The following is a 16917-nucleotide window of genomic DNA, read 5'->3' on the forward strand; positions in this document are numbered from 1 at the left end:
TGCCTCTATGGGATTTAACAAGGGTATGTATACTTATGACCCCTGTATTTTAAAATAAGAACATTTATTTATTTACAATACGTTATTCATTCACAAAGAAAATGGTGTCCTTAAAGGTTGGATTTTACCTCATTTTTTAATTTAGGTATTAAATAAATTTCCAAAACATGATTTTTTTATCTCTTTTTAGTCAACTTAAGTGGTTTGTAAACTTTTGAGCACCACTGTACACCAATTTCAAGATATGTTCCTATCAGCGCCTTACACACAAACATAGCAAATTGTCCAGGTTGAAAAAAATACATAGTTACCCTTTAACCCCAACTATCCATTCTGAATATTTATTTCTTTTAGAAAAACCAAATCTTTATCTTCATCTTATTTATCTCAAGCGCAAGGAGTAATTTAATTGTCATACTGTAATGACATTTAATATATTGTCATATTAAATTGTTTTCTCTTGAAGATGTAACAGATGTTTTCAAATATGCACCAACAATCAGCACAGAAAGGAAAAAAGAGATTCTTGCTATTAAAATTTTAACTCCCAAGAGGTCATCGCTGTTTTCTTAACAGCACCGGTGATCAAGGGTGGCTTTTGTTCCGTATTGCGCTGACTGCTGTTGCTTTCACTCCTCTTTTCTCCAGAACAGGCAGTCGGAGAGTGAGATACAGCAAAACAGTTGCTGAGGGAGGGAGAGAGAGGAGGGAGAGAGGGAGAGAGAGAGAGAGAGAGAGAGAGAGAGAGAGAGAGAGAGAGAGAGATAGAGAGAGAGAGAGAGAGAGAGAGAGAGAGAGAGAAAGAACGTCTGTTTGGTGCCAGAGTGAGGTATAGGGTTTCCTGAGACTTGTTTTCCTGACTTAGTCGTCTATAAGCCCTCCATCCACTTCCCTGTTACACGCATGCACGCACACACGCGCACACGCACACACACACACAACCTTTGACTCTCCCTGAATCACTACTACATATCACAGGAATAGAGGCTTTTGGAAAACTGAGCTCAGTTCCCTTGGGCTATTCCCAAACCAGCGCTCCGGTTACACCACCACGTTCCAAAGCGCAATTCCCACTGTTGGGCTGATTTACTTAGGCAGATGCCTCTCTTCTCAAAACGCTGCACAATCAGCCCAGAGCACTTAATCTCTGTTATTGGAACTCGTCTATCAGTCCCCTTCCATCTAAATATATTGGAGCAGGATAATAAAAGTTGCAATAAATATGTGGAATAACAAAGAGAGTGCACAGCAAGTCCGTATCCTTAGCCTTTTCCATTAAATGAATGTGTTAATATGTTGAAGTGTGCATATGCAACTTTGAAACAGGGAATTGCTTAACAATGACTAAAAGTAAAGTCCTCCATTCACAATACAATTGTTGTAATTCGATGTGAATAACAGTGAAAGAACACAGTCGATAAAAGGTTCTGTACTTCAGCGTAAGGAGTGTTTTATCTCGAAGCCATTCAAAATCCGACAAGGCATTAAATTGTCGGCGGCCCATTTATGGTTGATCTGATCGCTTGCTGGCCGACAGTCAAAAGATGCATCATCTTTTGATGAAGTTGGATTTTCACTGCAAAAGCAACTGTAGGCATAATGTACACAGCCCACAAATGTAGTGCAGGGGAACTAGAAGATAAAGCGTAAATGCCTAAAACTTAAATGTCAAATAGAAAGAAGCAGTGTTATGTTATAAACCATAACTCATTCTAGTTCATCAATCCCATCCTGTAACTCCTCCTGGTACTCTACAGTCTTTTATGTTGCTCTTAGTGGGGGTTATATAATAATTCTCAACTTTTGCTTGTGACTCTGTGATGCCTGCCACAGGTTATACCTGAGAGTTTATATAAAGAGTTTATATTATACCAAACAAAGTTGTTGGTATAATATAAGAGTTATATATAAGATTTATATTATATACTATACATATACAGTATAATATACTGTTGAATAATTTTATGATTTGAATAATGTGAATAAGATAAAGAGGATAATTTCAGCTCTTGTCTCACTTTCGTAGTTTTTGCTATTATTTCATACATATAACATGATATAATAATTTATCAACATAATAAGGCCACATTTAGATAATCTCAACACTTTATTTGGATGAAAAATGGAAAGGAGCATACCTAATGCATCTGTAATAATATTGTGTATTAATTTTACTTTTCATCTTCATTTGCTCTTCAAATAAGATTGGCTAAACTTGGGGGTTAAAACCTTATTATTGTCTGACTGTTTGTGTTTCTGTGCCCTGACTGATATATTTTTAGAAATGCATGCTCAGATCTTAGCAATCAGACTCGTGAGGACAATGCTATTATCACGGATAGGAATAATGGCCGAAAACAAAACTATGAAAACAATACTCAGCTTATCCTTTAAGACAAAGAAAACAAAATCAAGCCAGTACTATACTTGAACTGAATACTTTGGATAATTACTTTCAGTCTCCTGCTGGTGGCGTATCTGATATGTTCCACGCTACATACTAGTAGGTAGCAGAGGTAGACAGACATCACTGTTCAATAGCGTGCATTAGGAATCCAGAAGCACAAGTACAAGTTGTTTTCTTCTTCATCCCCCACCTCCCCCTCCTCCTCTCACCCCCAAGCCAAACCATCTTTCTGATACCCAGCCTCTGTCCAAATGATTCATCAACCATCCACCCACTAAAGAACACTGAAACAAAGAAAAAATGCACATAAAACAGCCTATACTTTTCCGACCACATGCCTTTGCACAGAGACTAGAAAACCCCCCACACACACACACACACACTGAAAGTTCGTGCACAGTGCAAAACAAAATACACATATTTACGCAACCAGATCACACATACCAAATTACACACTCTGTTCACCATATTCCACATCATTCCATCTCCATCTGTCTTTTCCTGCACCAAAGCCCAAAGGCAACACCATTCCTGCCACCACAGGTCTCGGCCCACTTCCACACCAACCTGAGATGACATCATCCCCTATCACTTCCCCCACGCCTCCACCTCACCCCGTCTTTCTCCTGCTGCACCATCCCACCGGACAAAGGGCTGCGTTCCAACACAATCATCCAACCCTGTCCTTAATGACAGGGTAGAGCTAAGTGATTGCCATGGGCAGGAGAGCTGGAGGTACTTTGGTCTGGGACACTGCCCGGTCAGGATTCCTCCCTGAAACATGTGTTTGTTCTCTCTCTCGAATGGAGCAGCACCGAGGGATGGATGGCTAAGAGAGCAGGAGCAGGGAAAAGGGACCACAAAGTAACTCATAGCCCAAAGGGAGAGATCATTTGAAGCTCAGGTGGGATATGATTCTGCTTTCATGTTGGTGTGGTTTCTGTTGGATGGCATTAAGTAGCAGAAGTATACCCTTCGGACAAAATATGAGGATGAGTTTATGCATGCAATTCAATCGTTTTTCAAATTTCCAACTGCCTTCAGTGCATATGGGCCCTATTAATCCTGTGGTTAGGTTTAGGGTTATGCACACGACATGACCAAGGTTTATTTTGACCCTCCATTGCACGTACAGACGAGGCGAACAAATTAAGGAAATAATGAAGTTCTTGAGCAGTTGTGGAAAGAAAACCTTTCCAAGGCTTTAAAGCTATTCAAGAAGGATATGATAACACAATTTCCACAGTCTTAACTTCAGATTTATGACGCTGTCCTCAGCAACTTGGATATTGTAAAATCTGACAGGCATTAAGAGTTGCTTTTGTCCTAGTCAAGTCACAAGGATCGCAAGACAAGTCAAAGTCATGTCTCAAGTTCTAACAGACAAGTTTATCTCAGATGTGTCTTTATGTCACTGCTCAATTCTCAAGTCTTTGAATGTAATCAAGTCCAGACATGCCAATTCATTTGAGCCAAGTTCTAAGTGTCAATTAATTCAAGAAAAGTCCATGTCTAGTCACAAGTCATTTGAGACCAATTCAGATCTCAAGTCACAATACAAGTCTTATGCCAAGTCTCATGTCCTAATAAATCCTAAAGTAAGTAGTCCTACTACTAAGTAGTCCTAAACAAGTTAGAATCATTTAGACAAGTCAGAGGAATTTGTTGATAGAGTCTTAAACTAACTAAGTCTCAAGTGCTTATGGTCAAGTTCAATCAAGTTTCACATTTTGTTTTAGCACGTCTCAAGTCAAGTTATTGAGACAAATCCAAGTCAGGTCTAAAGTCTTGTAATACCATGTCGGTTTAATTCATTCAAAATAGGACTGAGTTAAGTCATTTAGAGCAAACTCAAGTTAAGCCTTGTCTTGTTACAGCAATTCGAAGGTCAGGTCTCAAGTCCCAAGGATAAGTCCCAATATTGTTATAGTGAAATAGGATCAAGTGAAGTCACAGGACATTTGAGACCAAACCCCAAGTCATCAAGGTAAGATTAGTCAAGTTTAAACCTGTTGTCCCAAAATGTCTTAACAAGCATCAAGTCTTCATTGGCTACATATAAGTCAGTTGCAAGTCTTCATGTCTGGCCGTTTAAATGACACAACATTTGAACTTTTCTAGATTTTACTAGGTCAAAACTGACACTTTTGTTTTGATTTCAAAGTCTCAGGTGAGGCAGGTCTCAAGTAAGTCAAGTCTCACAGTAGTCAGTTCCTAGTCAATCCTCATTGTGTTTCAAGTCTCCAGCGGTGTGTGTCATATCCAGTTTTTGCCAGAATACATCTAAAGGAGTTCTTGAAAAATTTGCATGTTGATAATCAGCACAAAAAAAAAAGGAAATTTGGTCCAAACACTAGAGACTGAGTGATTCCTCATGTATTTCTTCTAGCCTGTGTAGGAAGGTAGATGCATTGAACAGATACAGCAGATTCCCCTGGCAAGGCAGGAATACAGATTCCAGCCTTACTAATCATCTAGACGATTCGGTTGTGTCAAATCTGCTCTAGCGCTCCGAGCAATCCTGGTCTCTGTTTGATTTTGGCCACATGTGAGTCGCCTGCCTGGTGCTGTGCTGTAAACCTGTCATTGTTCTGGTCAGCTCCCTGAGATGTCCTTAGGCCCACCATCACACACAAACACACACAGCACAGGATTCCTCCTCCTCCCGGTTGAGGAACGGGCCAACAGCGGACAGCCTGTGTTCCGTCAAGGCTTCCAAAATTCCATGACTTTCCCCGAATTCCCGTCCGGAGCAGTCTATATTCTGTTCATCCACAAGGCCCTAATGCCAGAGACACAACACAGCTCTGTACATCACCACAGCCAATGACATCACAGTCACGCACAGAGATCATCTCGCACTACACCTTGACTCAATGATGCAAAATAGTCACTGTAATACCATTAAAGCGGTTTTCATTATGCTCTGCTGGGCTCCATAGGATATAGGTTTGACTTATTGAATTAATTCGCCCTGTGCTAACCCACTAATGACAGGATACAGTTCATCTAGCTGCATGAAAATAGCAGGGCATTCGAGTATTTTCAACCCTGTGAATCATCAGTCCTGGTACATTGGTCCAACTAAACCCAGTATGTCATATTAGATCATAACTTACACATTTTTATCAATCTTTACAGATTTCCTGCTGTTAAATAGGTCTGTGAAATTGCATACTTTCTGTATGTTCATTGCATTATAATTTTTAAACGCTGTCTTGGGGTTAAACTGTTTATTTGATACAGTCCCTCAGACTGAGGGGCCTGCCAGAAAATATGAATGAAACTTGCCCACTGAGTATAAAAAAAAAGTTGTTTAAAAGACTTTCCATGGGTTTTTATGCAAGCGATGGCTTTGATAGGCCGCAACGTATTTTCACGAATAAACGTGTCAAGTATTAAGTGCCTTATAAATCACTCTCCGCTCCCCTCTTTTAGCCTTAACCTTTCAGAGAGCTTTGGAAAGCAGCATGATTGCTTACAGTTCGGCCCTCTTGTCAGTAACCTTGCCTAAATCAACAGCCTTGCTGCTATTTCAGTGCATAAGAAATTTAAAGATTGTAATGGGCCTGTAAAACGGAAAACCTGCAATATAATGTGATTGACAGTCGAGGCTCGCACGAGGCTCAGGCGGCGGTGCTGTAATGCGTGTGTTTAGTATGGTGACATAATATTTCAATCAGTGGGTGTGCATGGCATGCACGCATGCGTGCGTGTGTGTGTGTGTTTGGTAAGACTCTGTTATCAAACAGTCCTGATCAAATGTAATTGTGGTTTCAACATTTTGTTCCATAGAATCAGTGGAACATGGGACACACGTTAAAGAGGAAAAGATGGTCTGCACGATGAGGTCGGTCCATACCAAAGATTTTCCTCCCCATTGAAAACAAAAAAAAGATGGTAGAGAATAATACTTTTTTGCCAACCTAACTCGACTAATTGCTTACAATTTCCTCCACATATCCATATGTGGACGTAAGCCAAGCGACAAGCTTTTGGCACGCTTCATGGCCCATTTGAGAATGTCCTACCTCATTCAGAGGTGTTGCTTAATCACATTCACTGGCTGCCTGAAGAGCTGTGAAGAAAGACGCCCCATTGAGTTTAGCCATGAACACAGTAGAGACCACTTGGTATTCCTTTAACGGCTTCTGTAGATCCGTTCTGTAATATTTAGTATATGGTTGAATCTCTTTCCACTGGCCTCATTTTCTACAGGAATTAAAAAAGACTTGTTTAAGTGATGAAAACAGGCTGAAAATTCTACAAATGCACAGATAGGTATGTGTATCACTGATATTCTGGCATAAAAAGCAAAAAAATAAAGTGTAGACAATAACAGGCAATGATAAAACAGTATTGTCATGTGACAAGTGATGCAGAGTCGTTCTCACACATTCATCTTTTCCATTTGTCCTGTGATTTACAGCCTTTTCGCAATGATCTCAGCAAAATGGTTATCGTCTACAGCCTCGCTAGTGCCTCTGTGAGGCTGTACTTGGCACAGTGTTTACTACATTCCCCATCTTTGTTTAGCTCGTTAGCATGGTAACATTTGCTAATAGCATAAGGTGTAAAGTAGTATTGAGTGTGATGGGAATGTCATTATTTTTGCAGTATTTGCTCTAAGCATATTGGACGAATGAAAATTCAATAAGATGATAGTGCTAGATGAAAAGTTAGGCATCACAACAGTTATTACAATTCATCCTGGGGAACATGACCGGTGAGCACCAAATTTCATGCCAATCTATTCACTTGTTGATTGCACCAAAAAACACAAATGGCAACCTCCGTGAAATCCGATATCAGATTTGTTTTTTAAAGTGTGCGTTCTGGTCATAGTTCAGCACGTAGCTCGTAGTCTCGCCTGTCAGGATTTTAGCATGTCCAACAACATGTTAACATGCTACCCTAAAACAGCAAGCAGGCTCAGCCCAGTAACGTGCCAATTAAATACAAATATAAAAACAAGAATCCTGCACTTACTGTTACGAATGTGACCTCTTAATTACTAGATGAAACTTAAAATGAGCTCAGCTAAAACAGAGGCAACAAACACATAAAATGTTTTCACACAGGCAATGCTGGGTGGCCAATAGCGTAAAGACTGGAACTGAAAGTTCCTGTGAGGGTCTAAATTACACCAGCCAGCACAAGGAGCGATCTGACAAACCATCATTGCATCATCTGCCCTTCATCCACTGGCTCTCTACGCACACGGCTTTGACTAAGAACTGACAAACCGCAGCAATGAACTGCAATGCCTTCACACTGGGCAACTGAGATGCAACCTAAAACAAACCATAATTATCTATTTGTGCTCCGGCTTCGGCAAATATGAACATAATACAAAAGCACACACACGATGTTTGGAGTTCCAGTAAGTTCCATAACCACTTTTAGTCTCCAGGAATAGCTGGGTTCCTTTTAGCTGAACTTCTTTGCTTTCTTTCCTGATACACATGCACACACACCCACACACACACACACACACACACAAAATGTAACTCTAGCTCACTCCAGACCACACTGTCACTGGGGCAGTTTGCCTCGCCTGCCTGCTGCGAACCTGGCCGGAGTCTTTTTTTTTTCCTAGACATGTGTTTCGGACTTATACTATCTGTTTCCACAGCCGTGCGCCTGCTAACCCAAGAATGTGGACAGCACTCCAGTACATTGTTTTCAAGGCTAAACAGCATATTTAAGATGTGAAATGAAGACTCTTGCTTGTTTTGTGGGAGAAATGTATGTGGTGTGTGTGTGTGTGTGTGTGTGTGTTGTGTGTGTGTGTGTGTGTGTGTGTGTGTGTGTGTTGTGTGTTGTGTCCTAATTTTTTGTTTTAAGTTAAAAATCTGTGATGTCTTGTTTTGGCGACTTTGGTGAAATCTAGTCATTGTTGCAGTGATCTGCATCAGGCTTTGAGGGATCCACCCTTAGACATCAGGTTTTTTTACAGTATTTTTCATTAAATCTGTTAATAGGCCTTGCTTTGTAGCAAGCCTTTTGTTCTCTTTTAAAACCCTTATTTTGTTTATGCTAATCCTAAATAAAATGTACTGCAAACTTGTTACATGTACCTCACTGTGTATTTGCAAATAAACTTAAAAAAAACAATAATCCTCCTTAACTTGTAACACTTCCAATTTGTTCACTTCAAATAGAAATATGTCACATTTCTCGTCTCCATCACAGAGTGTGTCATTAAGAGCTCTTAGCGCTCTGCAGACATCTTGTTTTTTGCTATTTCCTATTTCTATTTTCCACATTTGACTTTAGTGAGGCATTTGCTCGGCTCGTAGTTTACATCCCACCCCTTCTCCAATGCTCTCTGTTGTTGCTCCAACCCCGTGGCCTGTCTGTCAACCCTTGTTCCCATGGCAATTAGTTAGAAGCCTTGGCCAATTATCTGCCGATCTTGAACACCACCCGACAAACCGCTCAGAGCAACGACGTGCCACCACTCTCTGAAAACCGCTCAATAGCTGGGAGAGATTTGTGTGATGGGGTAATAGTATGATAGTTAAGTGCTACGGAGGCAACATTGTTGAGTTCATGTTGGTTTATAGTGCGCTCTGACCCTATTGAATGTTTATAGCGATGGGTGTCTATCTACATATTCAGCTGAATGGGACAAGAGCCACAAAAGAGACTTGACAACAAAGAGCCATAAAAGCCTGGTACAGACCTGAGGCCTGCTTCTGAAAAGACAGACGTAAGGATGCAAGTTTGTCGTTTGAAATGGATGTCACAGTGATGTAAACACGATTCATGGCCAAACTAGACTTAAAAGCTAACGGCTATGCTGCAACCTGCTACAACTACTTTGCCAGGCGAAGCAACAGATATTGAGTGTCCTCTTATTCTGTGTGCAGGTGACGCGTCCCCTGAAGAATGTGGTTCTCTTCCTCTCGCCGTTCGCTTCATTTCCCCTCTGGTTGCTTACTTCACTCACACAGCCGAGAAGCTGTCCGGAGGAATCTGGAAAACACAGCGGGGAATGAGAGGAATTTCTGCTTTTTCGTTTTTCCTTAACCACCCCATCACCTCTTTACTTTGGACGCCTGTGCACCGCCAGCCTCTTGATTTTTTCTCTTGTTCTTGAATCCTGCCCAACAATAACAACCTCTCATAAACAATGGACCTTGTTGATTGGGGGTTGAGAGGAGAGTGGCCGCTCCTGGCCCGTGCTGTCGGTTTTGCTGGCAGTAGGCCTCACGAACGGCCCTAAATGTCCGAAAGTACAGGCTACATCGGGGGACTGTGAAAATTTAAGGGAAACTTTAAAATGCACCATCTCTGAAGGACCATAAACACATGCTTTATTCTTTCTTAATCTATCTTTCCTCCAAAGGACTTTGATGGACCAACTCTGAAAAGGGATGCTGGTCAATGTCAGGAAACCAAACAAAATACAGGGGAAAAAAAAAATGTAGTTTTGGAATTCCCTGCTTTTACAGCACCCATGGACTCGTAAAGGGAGTCTGGATCACATTGATTTGATTTTGAACAAGACGACCAGGAGCTCTGCCCCGTCTTTTCAGCCTATGGCAAAACACAGCGAGATTAACATTCCATTTAACAGCGGAGAAACAGTAACCCTGTCTCGACAGTGAGAGGATAATACAGAGCGATGTGTCCTGGAATAACTCTCTCTCTCTCTCTCTCTCTACTTTTTCATTTTGGAAGATGATACGGCACATTACTGGACATTGTCCCTCATCTGCTGAACCGTTTTATTATTTTTATATCAACTAAAACAAAATAAAATGTCAAAGTGATTCTTGTGACTAAATGGGTAAACAAACCACTGTTTTCAATTATATTCCTACAGGCTGAATACCAGAGGAAGGCTTATGAAAATAAAAAAGAAAAGGTTTTCCAAAATCTCATGATGCACAAACAAACATTACACAGTCCAGTGACCAACCGAGAAACAGATAGGCATGGGCCCCCCCTTGTGGACAAAAAAACAACAACCCCCAGCACCTTGTCTTGCCTTTCTAACAGTGAACTGTAGTAGAAAGTAAACCTTATGCTACTTGTGTCCATCTCCTCACGATTTTTTTTTTCTGTCTGTCTCACAACACTAAACCCATAAAGCAATATCATGTTAACAAGTCATTCAAGGAATAACATTAGTTAAAGAGCTTTAAACTTTATTCATAAGATTTAAGGAATCACTTAACCATACAAATCATTCACACCGCACATCAGCACCATCAAACAGGCTTTCTCCGTTCAAAGTCTTCATCAGCATCAGAGGAACAAGTGTAAGGTTAGCATCATTGGTCGTCATGCCTGCAGGTTTGAATGGATCAGACCATATCTTCACCCTTTAGATACAAAAGAATAAAATGGAACACAATAAAAAAGTGTCAGCGTGTATGAACTGCCACTTCCACACCACCGTTAAGCCACTGAATTACACATAACAAGTGGTCAGTCCTCTTTTCTAACCCTTTTTTCAACTATATGTGCAATAAATCAAATATTACTTCACCATACTTGAAGTGCTGTAGCTGATTATTAATATGCCTTGATATTTGTAAACTACTTTCATCTGGTGCTCCCAAGTAAAACAAAACGTATGTTGGCAATTACTGCGCTAGACAAACAATAAAGGAAATTTAGCACTGCATTGGCCAGTCATCCTGTGCATGACAGACATGATAAATCTTTTATCGGATGAATATACCAGTATCTGAAACTTATACCTAAACCTACTATGTGCTCTTACCTACGGGTGAACATCTGCCTGGTCACACCTGCCCGGTTCATCTTCTGGCCGTCCTCCTAGCAAGAGAGGAGAGTAAGTGTATTGTCAGAAGATGTAATGGGTAAATCACTGTCATGAAGAAGATTTTTTTTCACATTAAGCTTTTTGATTTTTTTTTTCTTGGCTGCAATGTTAGAAACATTGTAAGAAGTGTATCCACATTATTCCTACGCACTGTCCGGCCTGAAGCTTTCCATCTGTGTTGGCCAGTTGCTGCTCAGATTAAGACTGCAATAAGTGGATCGCTGTACAAAGAACACAGCGGAACCACAACTATTTAACTGAATGATTTTCCTGGCACCTGCTCGTCTTTGTCTTAGCTGGTTTTAACTACATGTTCATGGTTTTGGAAAAGTGGAAGGGAAACGTCTGGGTGTCCAGTTAGAACTCCTATTGCTTGCTTCTCAGTCGAGTGGATGGCACTTTTAACATTAGCCCCGTTTAGTTAACTTATGTAGATTCAGGTACACTGCCCCTTTGCCAAGTGAAGCAACAATTAGCCTAGCCGCAAGAGGAAGCATTAGCACCAAAATATTTTTTAACATACTAGCCGACTTAGTAAACTGTCTGCAAGTGTAACTAAATTGTTAGGAAACTTGTTACTTTACGTGTACTCGTCTTATGCGTGAGCGGTAGAAAAAAAATATGGGGTAAAACGCAGCGGCAACAGCCGTTACAAACCTCCAAATACCACGCTATTCTCTTGTTTTTTGACATGTTATTTCTGCTCGACTCACCTCCAAGTGAACGCGGTGTTTACATACAATTTTCCGGTGTAAAGTCACCGAACGCACGCGTCACACAGCGGCTGGCGGCGTCAAGGTATTTTGGTTCTTCTGAGATTCCGTACTGAGTAGTCACATGCTGCAGCACAACAATAATACGGAAGTCCGGTGATATGAGAAGTTATTTAACGCGTCTCTTCTTTGTGGGCTAAAAAAAAAAAAATAAAAATAATGATGAGATTTTTTGTCGGGTTTTTTTCTGGGGGGTTGCTGCTGTACTCAGCGAGAAGAAACAAGCCAATTCAATCAGTTTATTCTCACATCACATGATGTTGGCTGGTTTACACATCAGGTAGTGCTGTCACCATTTTCTTTAGAAGGTTTTCAAACTTATTAGTGAGTAAGCATATAGTGTACAGCCTGTTGTTTGACAGTTCCCTGTCACCGAATTACTGAGTGTTGTATTTTTGTCATTATTTACTCTGCAAATGATGTGGTACCTTCTTCCTAGGAGAGCATGCCACGCCTATGGGCGACGTGTACCCACAGTGACGAGAGCTGTCAAAGGCTGCAGTACCGCAGTTCATCGCTGTGATCAGGAGTTCCTTTGGGGACTGAGGTGTGGAACTGGTGGCCGACTGACTCCCTCTAAGAAACTGGTAAGGAACACATGATGGGGTCAATACTCTACTGACTGACAATCAATTTCCATTTTATATTACACCTTTATTTTCCTGTAATCGGTTTGAACACCATTCTCATTTACACCATACAGGACCGGCCATGAGTCTACAGAAATAATCGGACATACTGTCAACTTACATAGTCAAACGCATGACACATAGACAAGCAACTGGATTAAAAAGACAGTATCGACAAAAAGATAAAGAATAAAGCTTATCAATTGTGTGTATAAACTATTGTTCCATGATTGTCGTCAGGAACAAGGTCAGCAATGTAATTTTGTGAGGTTTGCTTAAAGGTTGGAGATTGGGATCAGAGATTTAAGTTTCCAGGGTATTCTGTAGTTGTTTCCCAGTCCAATGTTAAAAAACTCCCTGTGCAAAGCGGAAGGCATTACGTCAAAGTAGATAGAAGTAGGAGTGGGTCTAAAGTTAATCAATATTCTTTAATCAAATATGCACGATAGTTTCCTAAATGACCTGACCCTACAAGGTACTGTCTCTCAAGGATACTCTTTTGTGCACTTTTATAAAGCCTTACTACTTGCAGACAACTATTACAAAAAGAGTACAAAGACTTCAGAATTTTAGTTCTGTTTTTACAGCTAAAGGTATCTTCCCATGACCAAATTGTTGGAGTGCCCGTTTAAATACACAGTAACTATAAGTATTAAACATTAATGGCTGGTTGACTTTTCTAGGTACGACAAGCTTGTAAAAGAGGGTCACTTGAGTTCGTCCATCGGGGCCAGTGATCACGTACGAGGCTTGTAATGATCTAGACGCTAGAATGCCTACAAATGACAGGTAGCACATTTCCTGCCCCCTGTAAATGTCAGCTTTTGAGAGAAGAAAGATGTATGTAGCAGACTTTGTTTTTTTCTCCTGTGCCTGTCTCAGAGGGTCATGGTTTTCCTACGAATACTTCGGGTGCGGTCTCAAAAAAAGTTTTCATGGCACGTGGATCCATTTGGGCCTCGCGACCACTCTAGCCAGTCCTTTTTGCCTTGGCCGGTTCAACGCTCCCCCTATCTCCCGCATTGACTAACGACCTCAAAGACGCCAATGCAGAAAAAGACAGGTTGAAATGCGTATTCAGTCCAAATACTACTGCCACCATTAAGAGGTAATACTGTTTAAAAAAAATTCCCAAGTGTACAAACGTCCCACACGATCCACTTGACAAGCCAAACCAACATTTCTTTGGGATCTGTCTTACACAATACATCATAAAACGAAATTTGCCACTGTCAATCTAACCTTAAAATGGTACATAAAGTCACAGCCTGTGTTTATCTATTTTGTTGGGTACAGAACTACAGTTGATGGGAGGTTCTCCCTCTCTAAAGAAAAGTCACAGATCTTCCTCCACCTATGGACCAGTTTAGCTATGCAGCCCATCCCAACTGCCATTCTCCACAGGTATGTCCATGTTTAGCCGTTTTAAGTGGTAACATGACAAAATACTTGACCTCTTGACCTAGTTAGTTTAATATCACATTATTCCATATCCATTTTTGTAAAGAGTTTTTTTTCATCCAATTGAAAACATTTCTTACGTCCACACTCGGTTTTCTATTGGAATGAGTTTGCCATGTTTCCTGATCCCCTAAAAACGACTGTTTTACCCTAACATGAGCCTGCCCTTCCCAAGCATCAGACAAGCCATACCCAAGACTATGTAAGAATCAAGCAGAGCTGTCGTGGTATGATACGTAATCCATGTGTTCCTGGCCATGGTTGAGTAAATAGAACTTTTTTTGCGATTCTTTTATTTAATGTCAAAGCATCATTTTTTAAGTTAATGTACTTACTGACAAACCCTGCTTTTTTGTTCTCTAGCATATAAACTGCGTAACATGAATGTCCTCGTGGTTTCGGGCTGTGGACAAACAGTTCTACAACTCATCTTTCCAGTTTCAACAAACATGGACCCTCTAATAAGTACATCAACCCAAACAGCAAAGAGTTTGGGTGACGTCGGTACGCTACTCTTAGTGAGTACTTCCAAGACCACCACCAATCCATCTTGTCTGGGAGGCTCCGTGGGGTTGCATATTTTCCTGCCATTTCCACTGGTGAATCTGTATATCTAAAACATAAAACAAGCATCCCCTTACTTCAGTGAAAGGAACCAAGAAACACATTTTTCTTGTTGAAATCATCTACTGGGGGCCAATTTTTTCTTAGAACCGCACCAGCGTGGAACGGGGTTTTTAACCCTCCAGAAATGTTTCTGCAAAGGAGTGGCAACCGGCTGCCAAGTTCCCGCTTCAGGCAGCAGAGACTCTTTTCACCCGGTAACCGAATCAGCTTCCCTGACGACCTGTAGCTAAGACTGTCCCGGTACACGAGGGCCTCGACTGGGTCTGTCGCAAGTAATTTGTCCAAATTATAAATCGACTGATGTGCTCTTACCTACGGTTGAACCATCCTGCCTGGTTCACTACCTGCCTGGTTCATCTTTCTGGATGCTCCTAGCACTAGAGTAGAGAAGACAGTGTGTGTTGGTCAGAAGATGTAAGAGGTAAATAACTTAATCAGAAAATAAGGCAGAAGGTTTCCGCCAACGTTAAACACAACAAGAAAGATGTACATAAATTAAACTGGCTTATATCAAGTCATTTAAGCCCTGAAATGCACTGTGGTGTGTTTAGGTGGCACCAGGATGCAATCACTGTCACATAGTCTCCCAGGTGGCAGATATGTTACCTGCAATATCTCATGCAGGCCGCGATTTTAGTGGGATGTAGCTTCTGGCTGCACTTCATCCTGCTGCCGGGCACAATCCTAACACATCCGGCAAAAAAAAAGCTAAAGACCCACGGTGCCCGGCGTACCACGAGAAGTGTTTGCAGGGGACTGTGAGCTTAACTTATGCCAGGCTACCTACGCTAATATGTATTTAGTCCAACAAGTGTTGTGTGTGTGTGTGTGTGTGTGTGTTGGTTTGTGTGTGTGTGTGTTGTGTGTGTGTGTGTGTGTGTGTGTTGGGTTTGTGTGTGTGTGTTTGTGTGTGTGTGTGTGTGTTGTGTTGTGCGGTGTGTGTGTGTGTGTGTGGTGTGTTGTGTGTGGGTGTGTGTGTGTGTGTGTGTCTGTAAGATATGTGGTGTATGTATGTGTGTGTGGTATATAATGATATATGTGTATATATGTGTTGTATTATATATTATATACACACTACCGTCAAGGGTTTGGGGTCCGTGTACAAATTTTCCTCATGCACTCCATTATAGACGACCACCAGCGATCTGAGTGGGGGGGGTGATCTTTAATGCAATAATACATCGCCATTCTAGCAACCATTCCATCCCATGTCGCCAAAGGCAATTGTGTTCACAAGTAATCTGATATAATTTTTAAAACCAAGAGTAAAGAAAACATTGGAGAGCCCCTTTTGCAATGATGTAAGCACACAATGTATATTAAATCTGCTGACCGCTGGTGTAAAAATCAATGTCAACTGATGTCACTGGTATTCCTGTCTATAATGGAGTGCAATGGAAATTTGCCAAGTGGACCCCCAAACTGTTGACCGTCGTAGTGTATATATATGTGGTGTATATAATATATATTAATCGCGTCTTTATCTCTTTATGCCAGGTTTCATCATTGCTTTGGGAGCAACATATCACGCTTAGCAACCCTTACTTGAACACCACCACTATCATCACGTCACTGTAAACGCTTCCCCACGCCAGCGTCTTTGATGATGATGCGACAACCTGTTGCCGCATCAGTGTTGTTGTGTATTTTTCTGAAACGGGGGGACTGGTTAACACAATTATGTTTTAAAAGAATGAACTATTGTCCCTTTTGCTTGAATCTGTGGTTACATGAGGCAGTTCCAGGAATGATTGACAAATGGTTAATCATACTTGTCGTGTGGCATTAGTATTAGACATAGAAAAATCTATGATAAATACCGTGGCTAATGACATCTTCCTCTGTTCTGTTACAGTCCAGCAAGTCCGCACATGTTCCATATGTGACGCTACGATCTTTTCATCATGTGTGGAACTTGGGGCTTCAGCTACAGAATACTCGATTAAGTGTCTGAGAAGGCTTTGCTCTGGGGGGTGTCAAATGTGGCCTGGCTTAAAAGGCTAAAGGGGTTTTGTTCGAGAGAGACCGGAAATCCGACTTGGTTTGAATAAACAGGTGAGGAGCTCCTTGCCTGTTGCTGATGAATGTTACAAGCTGAATGTTTTGACTAAGATACGCAATTCTACTGCACAGCATCACTAATCTGTAAGATTATATATGATTATTTGTGCATCCGCCTGAGTATATATATTAAGGTAGTATTTTCATTAACCTAGG

At 41.1% G+C, this 16917-nt stretch overlaps 1 long non-coding RNA gene across 1 annotated transcript in view; it reads right to left on the reverse strand.

Moving 5' to 3' along the window:
• Positions 1-1937: 1937 nt before the first annotated feature.
• LOC116707467 (uncharacterized) overlaps positions 1938-16917 on the reverse strand; it is a 21172-nt gene continuing 6192 nt past the window's right edge. Inside the window, exon 3 of the long non-coding RNA XR_004336520.1 lies at positions 1938-1949. This is a non-coding gene — a long non-coding RNA (uncharacterized LOC116707467). The remainder of the gene's footprint in view (positions 1950-16917) is intronic.

The sequence above is a fragment of the Etheostoma spectabile genome, chromosome 19, assembly GCF_008692095.1.
Source record: "Etheostoma spectabile isolate EspeVRDwgs_2016 chromosome 19, UIUC_Espe_1.0, whole genome shotgun sequence".
NCBI classification, from domain to species: domain Eukaryota; kingdom Metazoa; phylum Chordata; class Actinopteri; order Perciformes; family Percidae; genus Etheostoma; species Etheostoma spectabile.